This window comes from Tamandua tetradactyla, chromosome 6 (genome assembly GCF_023851605.1).
Source record: "Tamandua tetradactyla isolate mTamTet1 chromosome 6, mTamTet1.pri, whole genome shotgun sequence".
In the NCBI taxonomy this organism is placed as follows: Eukaryota; Metazoa; Chordata; class Mammalia; order Pilosa; family Myrmecophagidae; genus Tamandua; species Tamandua tetradactyla.
In genome coordinates, this window is record NC_135332.1 from 136259657 (window position 1) to 136276874 (window position 17218).

The 17218-nt window shown below is 35.3% G+C and overlaps 1 protein-coding gene across 3 annotated transcripts in view; it reads right to left on the minus strand.

The window, feature by feature from the left end:
• The window catches only part of TRIQK (triple QxxK/R motif containing), a 111582-nt gene extending 94775 nt beyond the window's left edge, over positions 1-16807 (minus strand). The window contains exons 1-2 of one of the 3 annotated variants that reach the window (XM_077167198.1): positions 16684-16807; positions 8618-8777 (exon numbers count right to left, since the gene is read on the minus strand). The gene's annotated coding sequence lies outside the window, so the exon portion shown is untranslated. Of the gene's footprint in view, positions 1-1004; positions 1082-8617; positions 8778-16683 lie in introns of those variants that run through there. The other 2 variants (XM_077167197.1, XM_077167196.1) reach the window with 2 other exon arrangements.
• Positions 16808-17218: the final 411 nt, after the last annotated feature.

Sequence of the window (17218 nt, forward strand, 5' to 3'; positions counted from 1 at the left end):
TTAATTTTACAGACTACGGCATGGATAAAGTTTGTTAGAACTTTTCCTAAATTATGTTCATATTAAGAAGTTAAAATATCCACTATACCATATTAACATATATTTTCATGGTTTCCATTTAAATCAATTTTTTATTCTGTTAGCAAAAAAAGGCATCAAAACTCTAAGTTTTCTTGCTTTCCCACTTCAGTTTTCAACAATGTTGATCAAGTCATCCTTCAGACAAGCTGACATTTTACCTCTGATCTGAACCCTCAAGAAGTATATTTTCAAAGGATATTTTTCTGACAATAGTTTGCTATTTGCCCCCATAAACTGATAGAAGAAAGATCACAGATATGCATAATAAAAAATGTCCAAACACAGGCAATGCACTAATGGTTTCTGAGTAAAAATTCCAATAATTTTAACAGTTTATGAATATATATTATTTCACTTTCTTTTATACACTGTTAACCTCTATATTTATATGATTAAACACAGCATCTCCTTCTTCAGTCATGTCATATAATTAAAGAATATACTCTATTTATGTGCCCTACCTCTATCTGAGTTTGTGTCATTCAGATACATAAAGAATTGATTGAAATAACATTCTTTCAACTTGATTATTTCCAAAGAAATTGAAAAATATATATTTTGGGTCCCTGGCTAAAGGAGTAGAAAATTAATATAGATCCACTGGTCACATGATCCTTAAACTTTCACTCATAGTTATATAGGTATCCCATTGGAAAACAGACATTAAACAACAAAACAAGTAATAATGGGATGCAAGATTTTTATTTGCAGTTCATACTTTTGTAGAACCACTTGCTTTGTTACATGGTGAATGTACAGAGTAATATAATGTAGTAGCTTTCACTAATTCAATCTGATGACAATCTATCTCTTAATTTTAAGAATTTCATTTACATTTTTACTAGCCCACATTAAGCAAGCATTCGTTCAAGAAAAGAATGGCATTTTTGAAATGAAATATTATAGTAGAGGAAAAAACTTACCTTATACAAAGATAGAGGTAATACACCAACAAAGAGTTCCCATATTGTTTGCTTAACATTTTTGACTATGAATAACACTATAAAGAATAAAGAAAGAATACTATAAGATGTGGAATAGAATGAACTGATAAAATCTAAAAAAGGTATTCATGTTACCTGTGATTAAAGTGTGAGAATAATTCTTTACTTTGTGAACTGAAGATTGAAGCTTAAACGGTTTATTCAGAAAACAACAAAAAATCTTCCTTGAGATCATTAAATTGTTTGCTACTAGTAATGGTTGGTTTCATAGATTTAAGTAATATGCTGGTCTTCATGATGTTAAAGAAAATGGTGAAACTGGACCGGTGATAGAGAAGCAATAGAAACTTTTCAATAAAAGTTTTAGCTTCAGCTATTAAGGTGGAAAAATGTACAAGTCTGATGATTATTATTTGCATAAGAAGGTAATTCTGACATAAATGGAGGTTGTTTTAATTTGACAAGTATGTTGATAATTTATCTTCACATTAATCAATAATTAGCATATTTATTTACAATAAATCAAAGTATTTATAACAAAACAGTCTTCCTTATGGACAATTTACAAGTATATGTGGATATGTGTACAATACACGTTTGAAGAAAGATATGTTAGTGCAAGGATAGATATCCATCTAGGATAGATAGACTGAATAGATATTCATTCATTAACATGTGCCCAAAGAGTGACTCCATGTATTACATTTATTCAATAAAGTTCATTTTCAAATGAATTATAAAATAAAGTATCCAAAATATTAGGAAAGCATCAGCACTTATAATTAAAAGTACAAGAAAAGAATAAAAGGCAAAGAAAAAAGATATATCTTATAATAAATTATATAACTACTAGAAAAAATAATAAAAATTAATTTCCCAATGAAAAAGATGCTCTGGATAAAGATAAAAATGAATAAAACACCAAAAATGGAAAATTAGAAAGTGGTTTGTTTAAAAGCATAGGCGAATCCTTAATGAAAATCTACTGCATTTCCTAGAATGCTTTCATGATATATAGAAATGATGAGCAAAATTATTTCTCAAGTGTGATATATCTAGGAAATAGATCAGTAAAACAAAAAGAGTAATATCATCACAGCATACAAACATAAAATTCACATATAGATGCAAAAAATCACAGTTTACATTGCATTCATGTTTAAAATCAAACATCACTTTTCCACATTCTGAAGATCCCCCACCTCCCGAAATATGGAAAGTAAAACAAGTTAAGGCTTTAATATAATATTTTTTATTTTTTCCAACCTGGAACAGCTGCAAAAAACAAATCTTGCTGGAGATAAGCTTAGTTATAAATATCAACATTCCCTTCAAATAAGGGAGTCCACTTTTCACACCATCTGCCTCTTTCTAAAAGGGAGAAAAATATGAAAATCAAAACCAGGACATTCCCTTTGAAATAAGGCATTCAAAAATGAATGTAGTAAAATGGGTATAAATTACTCTGGGTCCCTGCCTTTAAACTTGCTTTGTTTAGCTCAGATCAGTAGCTGGGATTTTGTGACAGCAAACAGTTCTTATTCCATGAATAAACCACCTAAAGTAATTACAGAAAATAAAAAGTTGTTTTCCAACTTTTTTCACATTATTGGCTATAATCATAATATCTGATTGGACCGTATTTCTCCATAATGTGTGATACTCTGCGCAATTCATTATTAACTATGTGCTGCTTTCGTTATCTCTACCCTTTCCAAAAATTTTTTAGAAACTGTTTCAAACACTTTCATGTTATCTCTTCCAGTACAAAAAATCTAGTTACTAACAGAACGGGACTTTTCTTTTAATATAGATTATATCCTCTTAAATAATCCTTCCTATGCCTCTCTCACCACATGGTCTTTTTATATATGAATTGGATTTTATCTTAAACCTTCTTTCTTCATTTGCCTTTAATTATTTTTTATTCTCTGCTAATGACCTTGTGAGTGAACATTTTTTCACTGTACCACATCATTACTACTTCAATAACGAAGTTCATAAACCGTATCTGTTACTTAACTCCTTAAAGCAGTCATAGTAAGAATTAACAGTAGATGGTCTAACAAATAGAATAGTTCAGTCTACATAAGGTTGTATACAGTGTGGTAATACTGAGATTACTTGAGGGAAAGAAAAAGAAACACAAGACAGAGAACAATGTCATCCTCTATTTTTAACAATCCTATAAGCAAATGATTAATCATGTCCCTGAATTACAGTGGTAGGATTCTGAAAAGCTACTGAAGTATAGGTACCTGGTGAGCGCCAACATATTCTTCTCATATATACACAAGAACACACTCACATATTGCAAACAAAAAGAACAAAACTGTTAAAGATTTAAAAATCTTTAATCAAGAGCATTTGAAGTTATTTTAGGTAACAAATCTGCAGTTATATTCTTCATAAGAAAAATATAGTTCTAGGACATTTTTTAAAAATTCCCTTTCAATCTGCTCTAGCCATGGACCACCTAGGTCTATGATTACAGAAAACAAAGTTTCTTTACAAATGGCAAAGCACATTAATTGCTTTCTTGAAATGCTGCTGCTTCAATGTGAAAGGAGGGAGTTGGAGAAGTTTCTCACAGTAATGGTCAATGATACTTAATTATAAATTCTTTAAAATAACCATTTTAACACAATATTTTATCCTTTTCATGATTTGATGGAGGCATGCCACAATGACATAAATATTTAGATCATCAGTGTTACAACAGAAAAGCTATTTTACCATAGACCTATCAGCTACTAGGTTTAAAATATTAAAATATAGTTTTATTCATATAAAATTTAGGCCATTGTTTAATCAAGGGTCTCTGTTTAGTACACTGAAGAATCCCAAGCAATTAGTACAATGCATAGCACAAAGTTGAGACATTATTGAGTAAATAAGCTATCTCCTGAAATGAGTATAATAACTATAAAGATCCATATATAGGTTTAATTTTGTAAATGTAATTAAAAATGCTTTGGGTTTTAAAAATACTACTAGAAGTCATCTATCTTTTTATAAGAATATGAACCTGATAAAGAGTGAGCTAAATCTTGCCTACTATAATTTGTTTTCTTTCTGTTTCTGCTACTTTTTAGCCAAGGTGAACAAGCTAAGCTTATTTTCCATTTTTAAAATGGGTGTTCTAGCTTACCAGTTGCTCGAATGCAATATACTAGAAATAGAATGGCTTTTAAAAAGGGGAATTTAATAAGTTGCAAGTTTACAGTTTTAAGGCTGAGAAAATGTCCCAATTAAAACAAGTTTATAGAAATGTTCAATCTAAGGCATCCAGGGAAATATACCTTGGTTCAAGAAGGCTGATGAAGTTCAGGCTTTCTCTCTCAAGTGAGAAGGCACATGGCAAACAAGGTCAGGGTTTCTCTCTCATCTGGAAAGGCACATGGCAAACACGGCATCATCTGAAAGCTTTCTCTCTTGACTTCCTGTTTCATGAAGCTCCTTGGGAGGCATTTTCCTTCTTTATTTCCAAAGGTCGCTGGCTGGTGAACTCTCTGCTTCTCGTGTGGCTATGTCATTCTCTGCTCTCTCAGAATCTTTCACTTTCTCAAAAATGTTTCCTCTGTTACAGGATTCCAGTAAACTTATCAAGACCCACCTGGAATGGGTGAAGATACATCTCCACCTAATCCAATTTAACAACCACTCTTGATTGAGTCACATCTCCAGGGAGATCACCTAATTAAAGTTTCAAACATACAGTACTGAATAGGGATTAGAAGAATTGGCTGCCTTTACAAAATGAGATTAGGATTAAAGCATGGCTTTTCAAGGGTACATACATCCTTTCAAACCGGCACAATGGGTAACCCATCTCATATGGCTGTTGTGAGGATTAAATTAAAAAATAATTCAAGTACTTAAACACAGTGCCTTTCACACAGTAAGTGCCCAATAGTCATTAATAATATCATTACATCATAATGGTTTAATCAGTTACTCACTGTTGAGGTACCATATAGCCCAAATTGCATTTTAGACCAAAAGCAACCTGTACAATCATGATAAATTCACATTCATAAAAAATTAAATGAACTCCCTTTTATTTAAGATACTTGAGGAATAAGAATTGTCTCAGAATATACTAAATTTCTAAAAGATTAATTGCATGTGAAGTGTACAGCTTCTATTCTTTGATCTCTAACTACCTTCTACCATCAGCTAAGAGGCTTCAACAAAAATCTCTCTGAATAACTTTAAAGATGCCAAATTATATATGTTGTCTTATCTTCAGAAGTGTTGGACACTGGATTAATAATAGTGTAACTTACTTGATTACAGTATACGTATATAGTCAATACTCAAACGTATTTTGACGTTCTGAACTGGAAGGTTTCTGGACCAAAAAAAAAAAAAAAGTTTAAATACTAGTCTCGATTTTAAAACCAATAACTGAACCTCTTTCGTCAGAAGTCCAAATTTTCTTCCAATTTAAGAAAAGAATCTTCTCAGGTTAATACTTTCACCAATTCTTTCTTATTCTCTCCTCAAGAGATGTAAACTCTTGATATTATTTCTTAAGTCAAAATTTTTCTTATACATCTACTACCTGCACTGTGCGGTCAATCCAGTTTCTTCTACCAGAGTAGCCAGACTATAGATAAAGCTGGTTTTGCCCTCAAGGCATCAAAACATCAATCTGAAAGGACAAATTTAGTATCCCAAATGTTTAAAATAACCATGGGCCTAACATATAATAGGAAACAAGAAACAATTTTAAAATAACCTTTAAATTATAATACATTCTAAGCAAAGTCTTGCAAAAACCTTCAAGAAAAATATCATAAACATTTCAACCACTTCTCTGATTTCTTTTTGAATGAAATTTTACCATAGCATCGTATTTATTTAAAAGTCTATCATGGGCAGTGCAACAGTGGCAGAGTTCTCACCTGCCACGCCAGAAACCTGGGTTCAATTCCCAGAGTTTGCCAAGCAAAAAAAAAAAAAAAAAGTCAATCATGTAAGAAAAACCACACTAATGCAAGGTGTTAGTAGCAGGGTGGCATTTGGGAACTGTGTAGTTTATGCAGGATATTTCTATAATAATCCTGCAAGTTCTTTAATCAAAAAAAAAATTGAAAAAGTCTAATATAAAAATGACTTTATAAAAACATTGGATAACAATGTCATTGATTTTAGAAAATTTCCCTCTGTTGTGGAATGATTGTATTTTCATCATCACAATTAGATTCTTGGGCAGAGGCTAGATTAGATCATATGAGCCCCTCTTATGAATACTGTGTATATAAAATTCTTTTCAACTAAATACTTTCAAGTTATTGCTGAATTCTAAATAATTTAAGGAAAAAAGGAACTAAGCTTCCCAAAGCAACTATTGCAGTAAAACATAATCATAACTGATTCCATTGCTTTCAACCTTGCTTCCCTCAAATCCATTCCCCCTTCTTGCTCCTAGAATTATTACTTGCAAATTAAAATTTGGAATGAAAATTCCTCCTTCAAAACAGTAGAAAGGCATGGCAATCATTGATTCTTTTCTCATGTCTTCCAATTCTCCCCTCTCTATGGATACAGGACAATTTTGTACTTCACAGATCCCATTTGAAATTAAGTACTTTGTTTTAACCAATGAAATTCTAAGTGCCAGTGCACAATTAGCCACTCTCCCTTCTTACTGCTAGAGTGATAATGTAAGTACATCCAGATGAAACTTTCAACATCTTGAGTACCCAGATTCCCTATCAACTCATTTTGGACATGTTGCCTGTGTGAGAAATAAATTCCTGTTGTGCATAGACAGGGAGATTAGGGGTTGTTTGTTACAACAGAATAACCTAAGCTATTCTGGCTGATACAAAGTGTTCTCTTTCAAGAAATCTTCCAAGAGGTCAAGACTGTCTAATTTAAATGCTGTTTCTCTAAGTGATGGTAGCATTCTATCCATATTCTTCTCATAACATTAACACCACAGTAACACGGCTGCTGTAATTATCTTCCTTTTCAAGCTGTACTCCTTGGAAGCAGGAACTGTGTACTTCTTCAGTATAGTTTTATCATCTAGAACAGTGTCTAGCTCATAAGCTCTTAAAAATTTTGCTAAAGTAATCACTCATTAATTAATTCACTTATCAAGGGCCAGGGACGATAATAGTTACTAGAGAATTAAAAAAGGCAACAAACAAAAATCCTTGTCCCATAAGACCTTATATGCTTGTGCAGACAGTAACAATAAACAAGATAAATAAACATAAAATATACTATTTATTAGACAATGATAAAGGCTAAGGAGAAATAAACAAAGCAGAAAGGGGGGTTAAAGTATTGGGTGGTGGCCAGGTAAGGTCTAGTTTAGAAGGCAACCTTTTAACAAAAACCCAAAGGAAAGAAGGACACTGGCCATGCAGATAGCTGAGGGAAGAGCAGTTCAGCAGGTGCAATAGCAAGTGCCAAAACCCTGAGATAGGAACATACCTTGTCTCAAGGAACAGCACGGCAGCCAATATGACTAGAGCAAGTGAGGGTGTCATGGTCAGGTTCACGTGTCAACTTGGCCAGGTGCTGGTGCCCAGTTGTCTGGTTGGGCAAGTACCAGCCTGTCTGTTGCTATGAGGATAATTCATGGACTTAAATCATGACCACATTGGCAGCATCCACAGGTCTAATGGGAGTGTCTTCTGCAATGAAGGTTATTTAATCTAATCACCAGAAGGCTTTTAAGGAGAATTCAGAAGAGACAACCACGCTTCCTGCTTCAGCCAGCCAGCCTCTACTGAGAGTTCACTGAGGACCTTCATTGGAGCTGTCAGCTCATGGCCTGCCCTACAGACCTTGGACTCTACATCCCCATAGTTACATGAGATACTTTTATAAATTTCATTTTTACAGATATCTCCTGCTGATTCTGTTTCTCTAGAGAACCCTAGCTAACACAGAGGGCAAGTGTAGTTACAGACGACATCAGAGAGGTAACAACAGGTTAGGTCTTGTAGAGAGCTTTAGCTTTTACCTTGAGTAGAATGGGGAACTGCGTAAGGGTTCTGAGTAGAGTCAGGTGAAATAACAGTAGGGGATGAGGTCAGAGATATAATAGGGGTCCTATTATATCTGATATCTGTAATGCCTCTCATCACAACACATGTAATACATGGTTATACAGTTAAACAAGAAATCAGATTAAAAATAATGTTGAATAATTCATTTTTATGATGACCTTAATCTATGCATTACCTTCTATTCAAGGACATTGAATATTAGCAAAATATAATAATTTACCAAAACATAATAATATATCAAACATCAAGAGATACCAAATATTTTCTGTAGCACCAAATCCTGGTAGACAATCAACAAGAGTAAATGATTTAACAAACGTATCAGATTTATATCTCTATAAGCCTTGCTTCATTTACTTGGATTTTCTCAAATACCACAAAATAAACACACCAAAAAAATATTTCCCCATTGTAATACTGCCTTGCATAAGAAAGAACTACTTTCCAAATTCAAGTTCACTGCCAGAGCAAACAAACCAAAACAAGAATAACAAAGGGAAAGAAAATAAACCACAAATCAAAACACCTTTTGCCAAATGTTAAATCAAATTAACACACCTTGTGTTGTGTCCTTGATGCTGCCAAGTCTGAACTCTGGAGGGCTGCCAAGAGGTGAGATGTTTCCAAAGGCAAGGTTTTTACCAAGGAAACTGTGCTCGTATTTCTGGCAAGTTCAATTCCAGATACCAAAAATAATACTCTTGGTTGCTTTTTCTTACTGCAATTCAAAATAGAGTATATGGAAATATTAAATGAATGATCTCCTGTTTCCTAATCATTCACAAAATAAAATCACTGTGATGGCATTTTCCAAAAAGTGTTTCTTAGTATGATAACTCTGTTACATGTTCAATCCAAGTAAGTTTCTATGACCAAATATATTTAGAAGATGATGCATACTATGCCCCTTTTTCACAGGGCATATTACCATAATAAAGGTTCTGAGATGTCCTGTAATAGAAAAACCTATTTAAATTTACTTAACCCAAGATATTCCAAATTTGAGTCAAGACCACTTTAACACTGTAAAAACCAGTATCATTATTTTTGTAGAACATACTTTAAGAACGGTTGATTATAGTCATTATCTGAAAAGAAGTGGAAGAAGCTTCCTCTGTGTTTTAGACTCAAGTATGAATGTTAAGAGATTGATCTGAAATTATTTTCTATAATTTCTATCTGTATAGAGTCTGATCTATTAAAACAATTGTATTATTCAACCCCAAACTTTCAAAATCACATACATTATCACAAATTCTCATAATATTTATATGGGACAGGTACAATTAACCATAACCGAGAAACTGAGTTTCCCAATGATTAAAAAATGACTTGCTCAAGCATATTCAGTTGACAAGAAGGGCAGAGATTTGAACTCAAATCTATCCAATAAGAAATCTCACTCTTTCTCTAGAGGGAAAATGTTTTCAGAACACAATCTGAGCTCCAGGCACAACACAGGTAAAATGGAGACAAGAGCCATTTTACATATATCATGGAGATTCATGTATGGTTGAAATGCATCACAAAGGGTAATAATTAAAAAGATTTGACTCTCATGAATTAGAAAGAAAAGTTTAACATCATACACTGGAGCTTATAGTTTAGGTCAGGAGTTGGCAAACTTTTTCTATAAAGGGCCAGATATATTTTAGCTTTGTGAGCCAAGAGGCAAAATGGAGTTATAACTGTGTCACTGATTTGTAGTACACAGAGCAGCAGTGCAAAGCAATGAGAACACTACATTTGCATCTGTTATAATTAATGACGGCTACTGCAGCACAAAAGCAGCCATTGACTATATGTAAATGAATGAGTGTCTGTGTTCCAATAAAACTTTATTTATGAACAATAAAATCTGAATTTTATATAATTTTCACATCGTAAAATATTATTATTCTTTTGATTTTTTCCAACCATATAAAAATATTTTTAAAACATTCTTAGCTCATGGGTCACACAGAAACAGTGAGTGAGATTTATCCCATGAGCCACACTTTGCTGTGGTTTAGATAGGTTTAATCTATTAGTACTCTAGAATTACTAGGTTTCATCTCTCACATGAATAAATCAGATGATCTCAAAATTGTATTTAAATCTAAGTTATTATTGAATTATTTCATTTTATAACTTCTTATGCAAGCAATTTTGCATATTTTCATCAATTTTTAATCAGATTTAACATAACTATTTAGAATCACCTCTATACAATATTCTAGGAAAGCAGGCCATACCATCAGGTTTTTTATATCATTGCTTTTGTGTTCATGTCACATCATCTTTCAGTTGGTTGCTATGTTTGTTCCCCTTTCCCCACACACACACTAAAAGCAATCATGCAATGGTTTTGAGTCCCTTTAATACATAGGAGTGGTTTTCTGTTGCTATCATATAAGAAATACAAACTGCATATAAAGTATAAAACTAAAAATGTCACTGCTGTCTTCTCCCATTTAATATTGAAGAAAAGAAGTCTGAGTCCTGCCTACCTTGTTTCCTGTTAGTAATGTTTTTTATTCTTTCTTTCAAGATATGTGAAGGATTTTTTTTAATCATTATATTTTGAAAATTCAGTGGCATGTCTTCTTGTTACCATGACTTACATAAGAGAAATACTCTCATCTACATTCACAGGTCTTTTTCAGCTCAAGAAAGTTTTATTTCGGTTATCTGCTTATTCCTTTTCTTTCAAACACTGTTCTTTCTTCTGGTTTCTTCTCCAGAAACTTCAAATATCCATATGGTGACTTCATTCTTTGCCATCCATATGCAACCTTCTTTTCAAGATTTTTAATTTTTTAGCTAGGAAAACCATATTGATTAAACTTTCTACAAAAATATCGATTCTGCTCTACTGCTTCAATTATGGATTTTAAATTGGGAAGAACAATGCTCCACCCCTCAAAGGTGTTCAAGTCCTAATTCTCAGAACCTATGACTATGTCTCCTTTCATGGCAAAAGGGACTTTGCCATTGTGATTAAATGAAGAAACTTTAGATAGGGAGATGATCCAGGGTTATCCAAGTGAGTGAGCTTTTAAAAGTGGATAACCCTTCCCAGCTGTGGTCAGAGGGAGCCATGACTACAGAAGAATGGTCAGAGAGATAGAATGTTGTTGGCTTTGCAGATGGAGGAAGGGGCCATGAGCCGATGAATACAGACGGTCTTTAGAAGCTGGAAAAGGGAAGGGACAAATATTCTCTAGAGCCGCCAGAAAAGAATGCAGCCCTGTCTACACATTGATTTTAGTCAATAAGACCCATGTTAACTTCTGAACTACAGAACTGCAAACTAATACATTTCTGTTGCTTTAAGCCACTAAATTTGTGGTAATTTAGCCAGCAGAATTAGAAAACTAACACAACTCTCATATTTTTGGTTGTCTGCCATCTTCTTGTATCACCTTACCAAATTCCTACTATCACTTCATCACTGTATGTTCTTTCTATATGCAGTTACTCTCCTAGCCACTGATGCCATTTATTCTTGCATTTGTTAGATGTTAAAGAATTTCCTGAAATGTTCTCCCTCAGCTTAATCTTCTTGGATTTTCACAGGTCTTCTGTTGATTACTTTTTCCTTGGCTCTATGAGTTTTTTTTTTTTCCATTCTATTAATTTTATAAGCTAAATTTACTCACAATTATGTTGGCACTAAAAGAGAGCTTAAAGAGTCCAGTGGTTTCCAAATGTGTGTTTGTGTTGGGGAAGGGAGAGAGAAGAGAAGGAGAAGAGAGAGAGAATGCCCCCCCCCCCCCCCAGGAGCACAGACACAATAGAATCAGGGGCTGAGGGACTCATTTTAAAATTATACCTTCCTATCCTGAAAAAATCTATTATGTCCTTGCCCAGAGAAATACAGATACTGAGACACTATTAAAAAAATTGGAATATATTATAATGCTCAAGCATACTGTTCAGAAATTCAGATGGTAGAAAATCACAAATCCTCAACTCTTTCTTTTACATATAAGGAGCTTCATGCCTAAAGATATTATATAACTCAACAAAGGATATATCTACTGCTGTAACCAAGTCTAAAACTTTTAGTGCAGTGTAATTTCCTCCCTCCCCAATCTGTAATCTACAATTAACACTTTGCCACAGTTATCTATACAATTTATTACTCTATGTTCTGCAATATTTGAATAATATCATTTAACTATGTAAAATGTATGTTCTTTGCATTAAACCATATTCCTTTTATTTTTGGAAAATTTTAAGCTGTTCAATCTAATTGGTTTACTGTTTTTGCAACTATTTCACTATATACTATTAAAGAAAAACTAAAGTACTTTTTATTCCTGCTGTCATTCTCCTGTTCAGTGGCTTGACAACCATGTAATTTACAAGAGCCTCTCATTTATGAAACTGTCTCCAACTTCTGACTCAACAAAACACAATCTCTTAAGTCTCTGAGTACAGACTATTCATCTTTTTATTGTTGTTAGCATTTCAAAAATTAATAGGTAAGCTAAGAGAGCATCTTTTTCATGGATATACATACTAATCTCACTCTTGTTGCAAAGATACTTGACATTTCTATCATAGAAGAAAGGATCAAATGTATGTAATAAGATATGAAAAAGATTTTGCTCTAGGACTATATGTTCATTAAGAAACAGCTCAAGGATATCAAATATGATCAAATATTTGTCCCTCTTATTATGAAGTTGTATGTACCTCAGAAAAGATCATGCTCCGAAAAGATCAGCTAATCCATTCCTATGGGTGCTGATCTATTGCGGGTATTTTGATTAGGTTATTTCAGTTGAGGAGCACCCCAGGGTTAATCCTTTTACTGAAGGCCTTTAATAAGAGGATAAATGCCCTAGAGAAGCATAAGAGAAAAAATCCAGAGACGCACCCAGAGAAGCGGAGAGACAGAGCAGCTGGAAGATAAAAGCAGTGAAACCTGGGAGAGAAGGAACAGCAGACACCACCAGGTACCTCCCCACATGACAGAGGAACCCAAGCTTGCCAGTAGACAGCCTTCAGAGTCCAGATATTTTCCTGTTGATGCCTTGGTTTGGACATTTTTCATGGTCTCAGAACTGTAAACTCCTAAGCTAATAAATTCCCATTATAAAAGCCAACCCATTTCTGTTATATTGCATTTCAGCAGCTTTAGCAAATCAAACCACTCTCTTATATTAATATCATTTAGTCTTTCTGAAAGAATACCAAAAGACTATATTCTAAGCAGTAGTGAGTGTTTTAAGAGCTTCACACTTAAAACCCAAACTATAGACACCAAAAACATGAATGCATACAAATAAAGATTAGGGGGGAATCTCCTTTCTGGCCTATCCTCACGTTTCTACGTGAAGGAACTATCACTGGAGCAATGGTTCTCAATGGGGATACTTTGGCATTAGAGTGGGGAAGGAAATTCTTCACTGAGCTAGCAGATTCCCACATTGATATATTTACCATACCTGAACGTCAGGGTCCCAAAGATCAGTAACATCTCTTCTAACATTGTTATAATTTAAATAACCTCTACATATTTTAAACAGTCCAGAAGTATCACTTAGAATTGAAAACCAGAGCACTAGAATAATAGTTCTGGATTCTGACCCCATCCCTTATTCACAACTTCCCAATGGGAAGTTACCTGATTGGTGGCTGAAATCCATTGGCCCACGTTACTCCAGTGGATAGAGCTAAGCAATGATAAACCTGTAAGAACTAGAAGTGTATTTCTTTTGTCTCCTTTTTTGTCTTAAACTATGCAGAGCAGTACCTCTGGGTAATTATCTCTGTTCTGCAATCTGAAACTTTATCTCTGCTAGACTGAATTAAGTTTAGACTCCAGGAATCAGAGTGAGGATAAAAGAGAGCAGGAAGTGCTAGTACTCATTTTTGGTGTCTCATCCCCAATCAGCTCATTAGTAACAAAGATGATATTCCAAACTCCACACATTTGTTTACAAATTCAAGAGGTGAAGGAAAGGGCCGTTATTTATTGAACCCTTAAAATTCTCAACAGTAAGATGTTATAAGCATAATACTCAAGGTAAAATATATAAAATTGCAACACTAACCACACACATACAAATCTACAAAATCTAAACTGACCACATTATCATTTCTTTTAGCTAGAAGCCAAAATACTTGAAATTTCTAAAATAATCATACCAGTTTTTCTTCTTGCCCTACCACTTCAGTTAACTCAGAATGTTATGCTTTTTTTTAATGATGGGAATTTTACCTGCCCTCTCTAGTCTATTTAACTCTATGCCAGGTCCATTACTAGAAATGAAGAGTTAAGAAATAATAGCTAAGTACTGAACAGTTCGAGGAAAATTATAAGTACTAGAGAAACAGGTACTCCTATATATTCTTATGTTTATTAGAAAAACAATGTATATTTTTGCTCCTCAATTATTTTCCTTATTCACCGATCATGTTTTATACATGCTACTGGTATCCTTTCACTGGTTAAGCTAGATAAAGGAACATAGGCAAAGAAAATATTGAAGGCTAACTATAGCCTATTTGAATATCGAAATCAGGGAAGGGGCAGCAGTGGAACCAAGTATAATGATTTTTAGCAACAGGAAATAAAGATACAAAAATTCATTCATTTAAATTGAGGAAACTAATTCTAGGAATAAGATGATATTCCAGTGGCTTGTATTAAACATAATCAGGAATGTGGAGAAAACAACTTTCCTTTGTCCTAAATGGACTTTGACAGAAGAGAAAGCTTATGTATTTAGTGTTTACTCAAAAATACTATCTATTTTCCCAAAATATTTGACAATCATTTCCCCTTTCACATTTTTGAACACAAGACCATGCTTTAAAAACTATGATCAGAGGTCTTTTGAAATAAAATATACTTTACCTGGTTTTTAAGAGTAGCTATTTATTGATCACTGATAGTTTCTATTTGTTAAAGGCTAAAAAAACAGGGATTTTTTTTTACCTGAAACTGAGGTAATAATAATTTACATACAGACACCATAAAAGGCAATGTAGAAAAGAGGGAAAAGACCCACCTACGCTATCAGCTATATAGCTTGGGGTAAGTCACTCAGTCTCTCTTCAAAACGAGGTAAGGATAGAGAGTGATCTTCTGATACCCAAAGAAAAAGTTGAATAAAAACAGGTGTTCTTAATCCAAGGCCTACAGACACTTCAAATGGTGCCTTTTTCTGGGGAAAGGGTTAATAGCTTTCCTTTTCTTCTCAAAGTACTATCTGACACCAAAGACTTTAATAATCATTGGATTAGAAAGTAATTTTTGCCAATCCTTCAGGCTATGTATCTAATTGAAAAACATTTGGTTTTCTCAGTGTTGGGGGACGGGGAGACACCCTTCTGTTGCTACCTAAGCAGAACAAAGAATCAATTAAGGGTAGATGAGTGAGTTTGTATCCCCATTTCTAAATAACCCAATGACCAAAGAAAAAATATATAACTCAAGGGAAATTTGAAAGCACTTTAAGCTGAATGATGTTTATGTGCTTACGAATTCAGATCACCTAGGCAAAAAGATTAATAGTGTAATAAAAGCATCTGTGCATTATTTTAATAATGCTTGCACAACAAATTATTCCTCATCACTTTTTTAGTAAAAGCACATACTGATATCCCCATATTACAGATGAGAAAACAGTTCATGAGGTTTATTGCCCAAGGACAAAAATTTCACAACCCTTGCAGTTCCTTCACTTCTTCGCTCAATTACTGAATTGGGGCCCAACGAAATAAAATAAAATTTTAAAAGACCTGTATGTACATATTATCATCCCTCTACACCGAAGAGGGCTGAAAGGGATATCAAATATTGGGGTTCCTCCAGGAATAAATTGCTTCTACTTCCTGAGAAAGCTCACTGTGCTTAAATGGACAGCAACGAGAGAGAAAAAAATTCCTGGTAGAAGAAATCGGATCTCACCCTCCTTTTCTTAATCATCCATGGGAACACCAAAATGTTGTGGGTACAGGGATTCACCAAGCACCAAGCAAATTATCCTACCCCCCCCCCAATAAAGCCACCCATCCTGTCTGAAGCTCTTTTCTGCAAACGTTTTGGTCTGCGGATTCCTGTTCATTAACTGGGGTGGAGAACTGGACGGGAGTAATATGCGAAAGTAAGACCTGAAAGGAACCCACAGAACGCACAAACCTGGATGGTGGGATAAACGTCCACGTGGTGACTGACAGCACAAAGAAGCCAATCCCTGGCGGTGTGGAAGGGTGAGTAGGGAGGAAGGCGGGGCTAAGGCTTCCCGGGCCCAGCAACCCGCGCGGGACACGCTGGCAGGGCGGGAGCCACGAGTCCCGAACAACCGCGGCGGCCACGCCCACCCTCCGTCCGAACCCGCGCCCTCCACCCCCTCCCCTGTTGCAAGCGCCCTGCACGCCGGGAAGGGGTCCTTAAATGACTACTGTACCTAGTGGGTTTCCTGGGCTCCAGTTTGGCCTCCCTCCGCCCAGCCTACCCACCCAAGTGCCACTGCCCGGAGCAGGACGATCGTCTCCTAAACGCTTTGAGGGCTCACTAAGGAGGTGCGCCCGCGTTCAATCTCGGAACCTGAGCTTCCCGGGCAGGGCCTCTCCAACCCTCCCCCTCATCGGACGGACACACACACACACACATACACACACACCTCAGCTCAGCCGAGGCAACGGCCGACAAACTTCGTGTTCGGCTGCAAATATTGCTGTCCACGATCCCGTCACTCAGAGGTAAGGGCGGGACGAGCCAGCCGCACACCCCTGCTCCCAGAGGGCGGTACGGGAAAGAGGCGGGGCCTGGCGGACAGGGGCGGGACCAGTCCTCAGCCTGCTCTCCGATTGGTGGGTGTCGCTCCCGCCTCTACGCCCGACCTGGACACAAATACGCGGGCCCTGCGGTGTTGCCTTCTTTTTGGCGTGAATCCAGGCTCTACTTTTGGGGCCCAACAGCCCTCAAACTTGGTCTCCTCATTTTTAAAATGCGAAAAATACGCATCCCACAAAGTGACTGTGAACCTTTAAAACAAGACACTTGAGTCCCACCTCAAAACACGCCCTAATTCACATTCTGAGAGGAACATCCCGAGATGGGAGTATGGACTGTCTAAAAAAAAAAATGTAGTTCGCAGGTTCAAGCAGCAAAAACAAAAAGTTTATATATTAATTTTAACTTTTAACAAGAGGTTA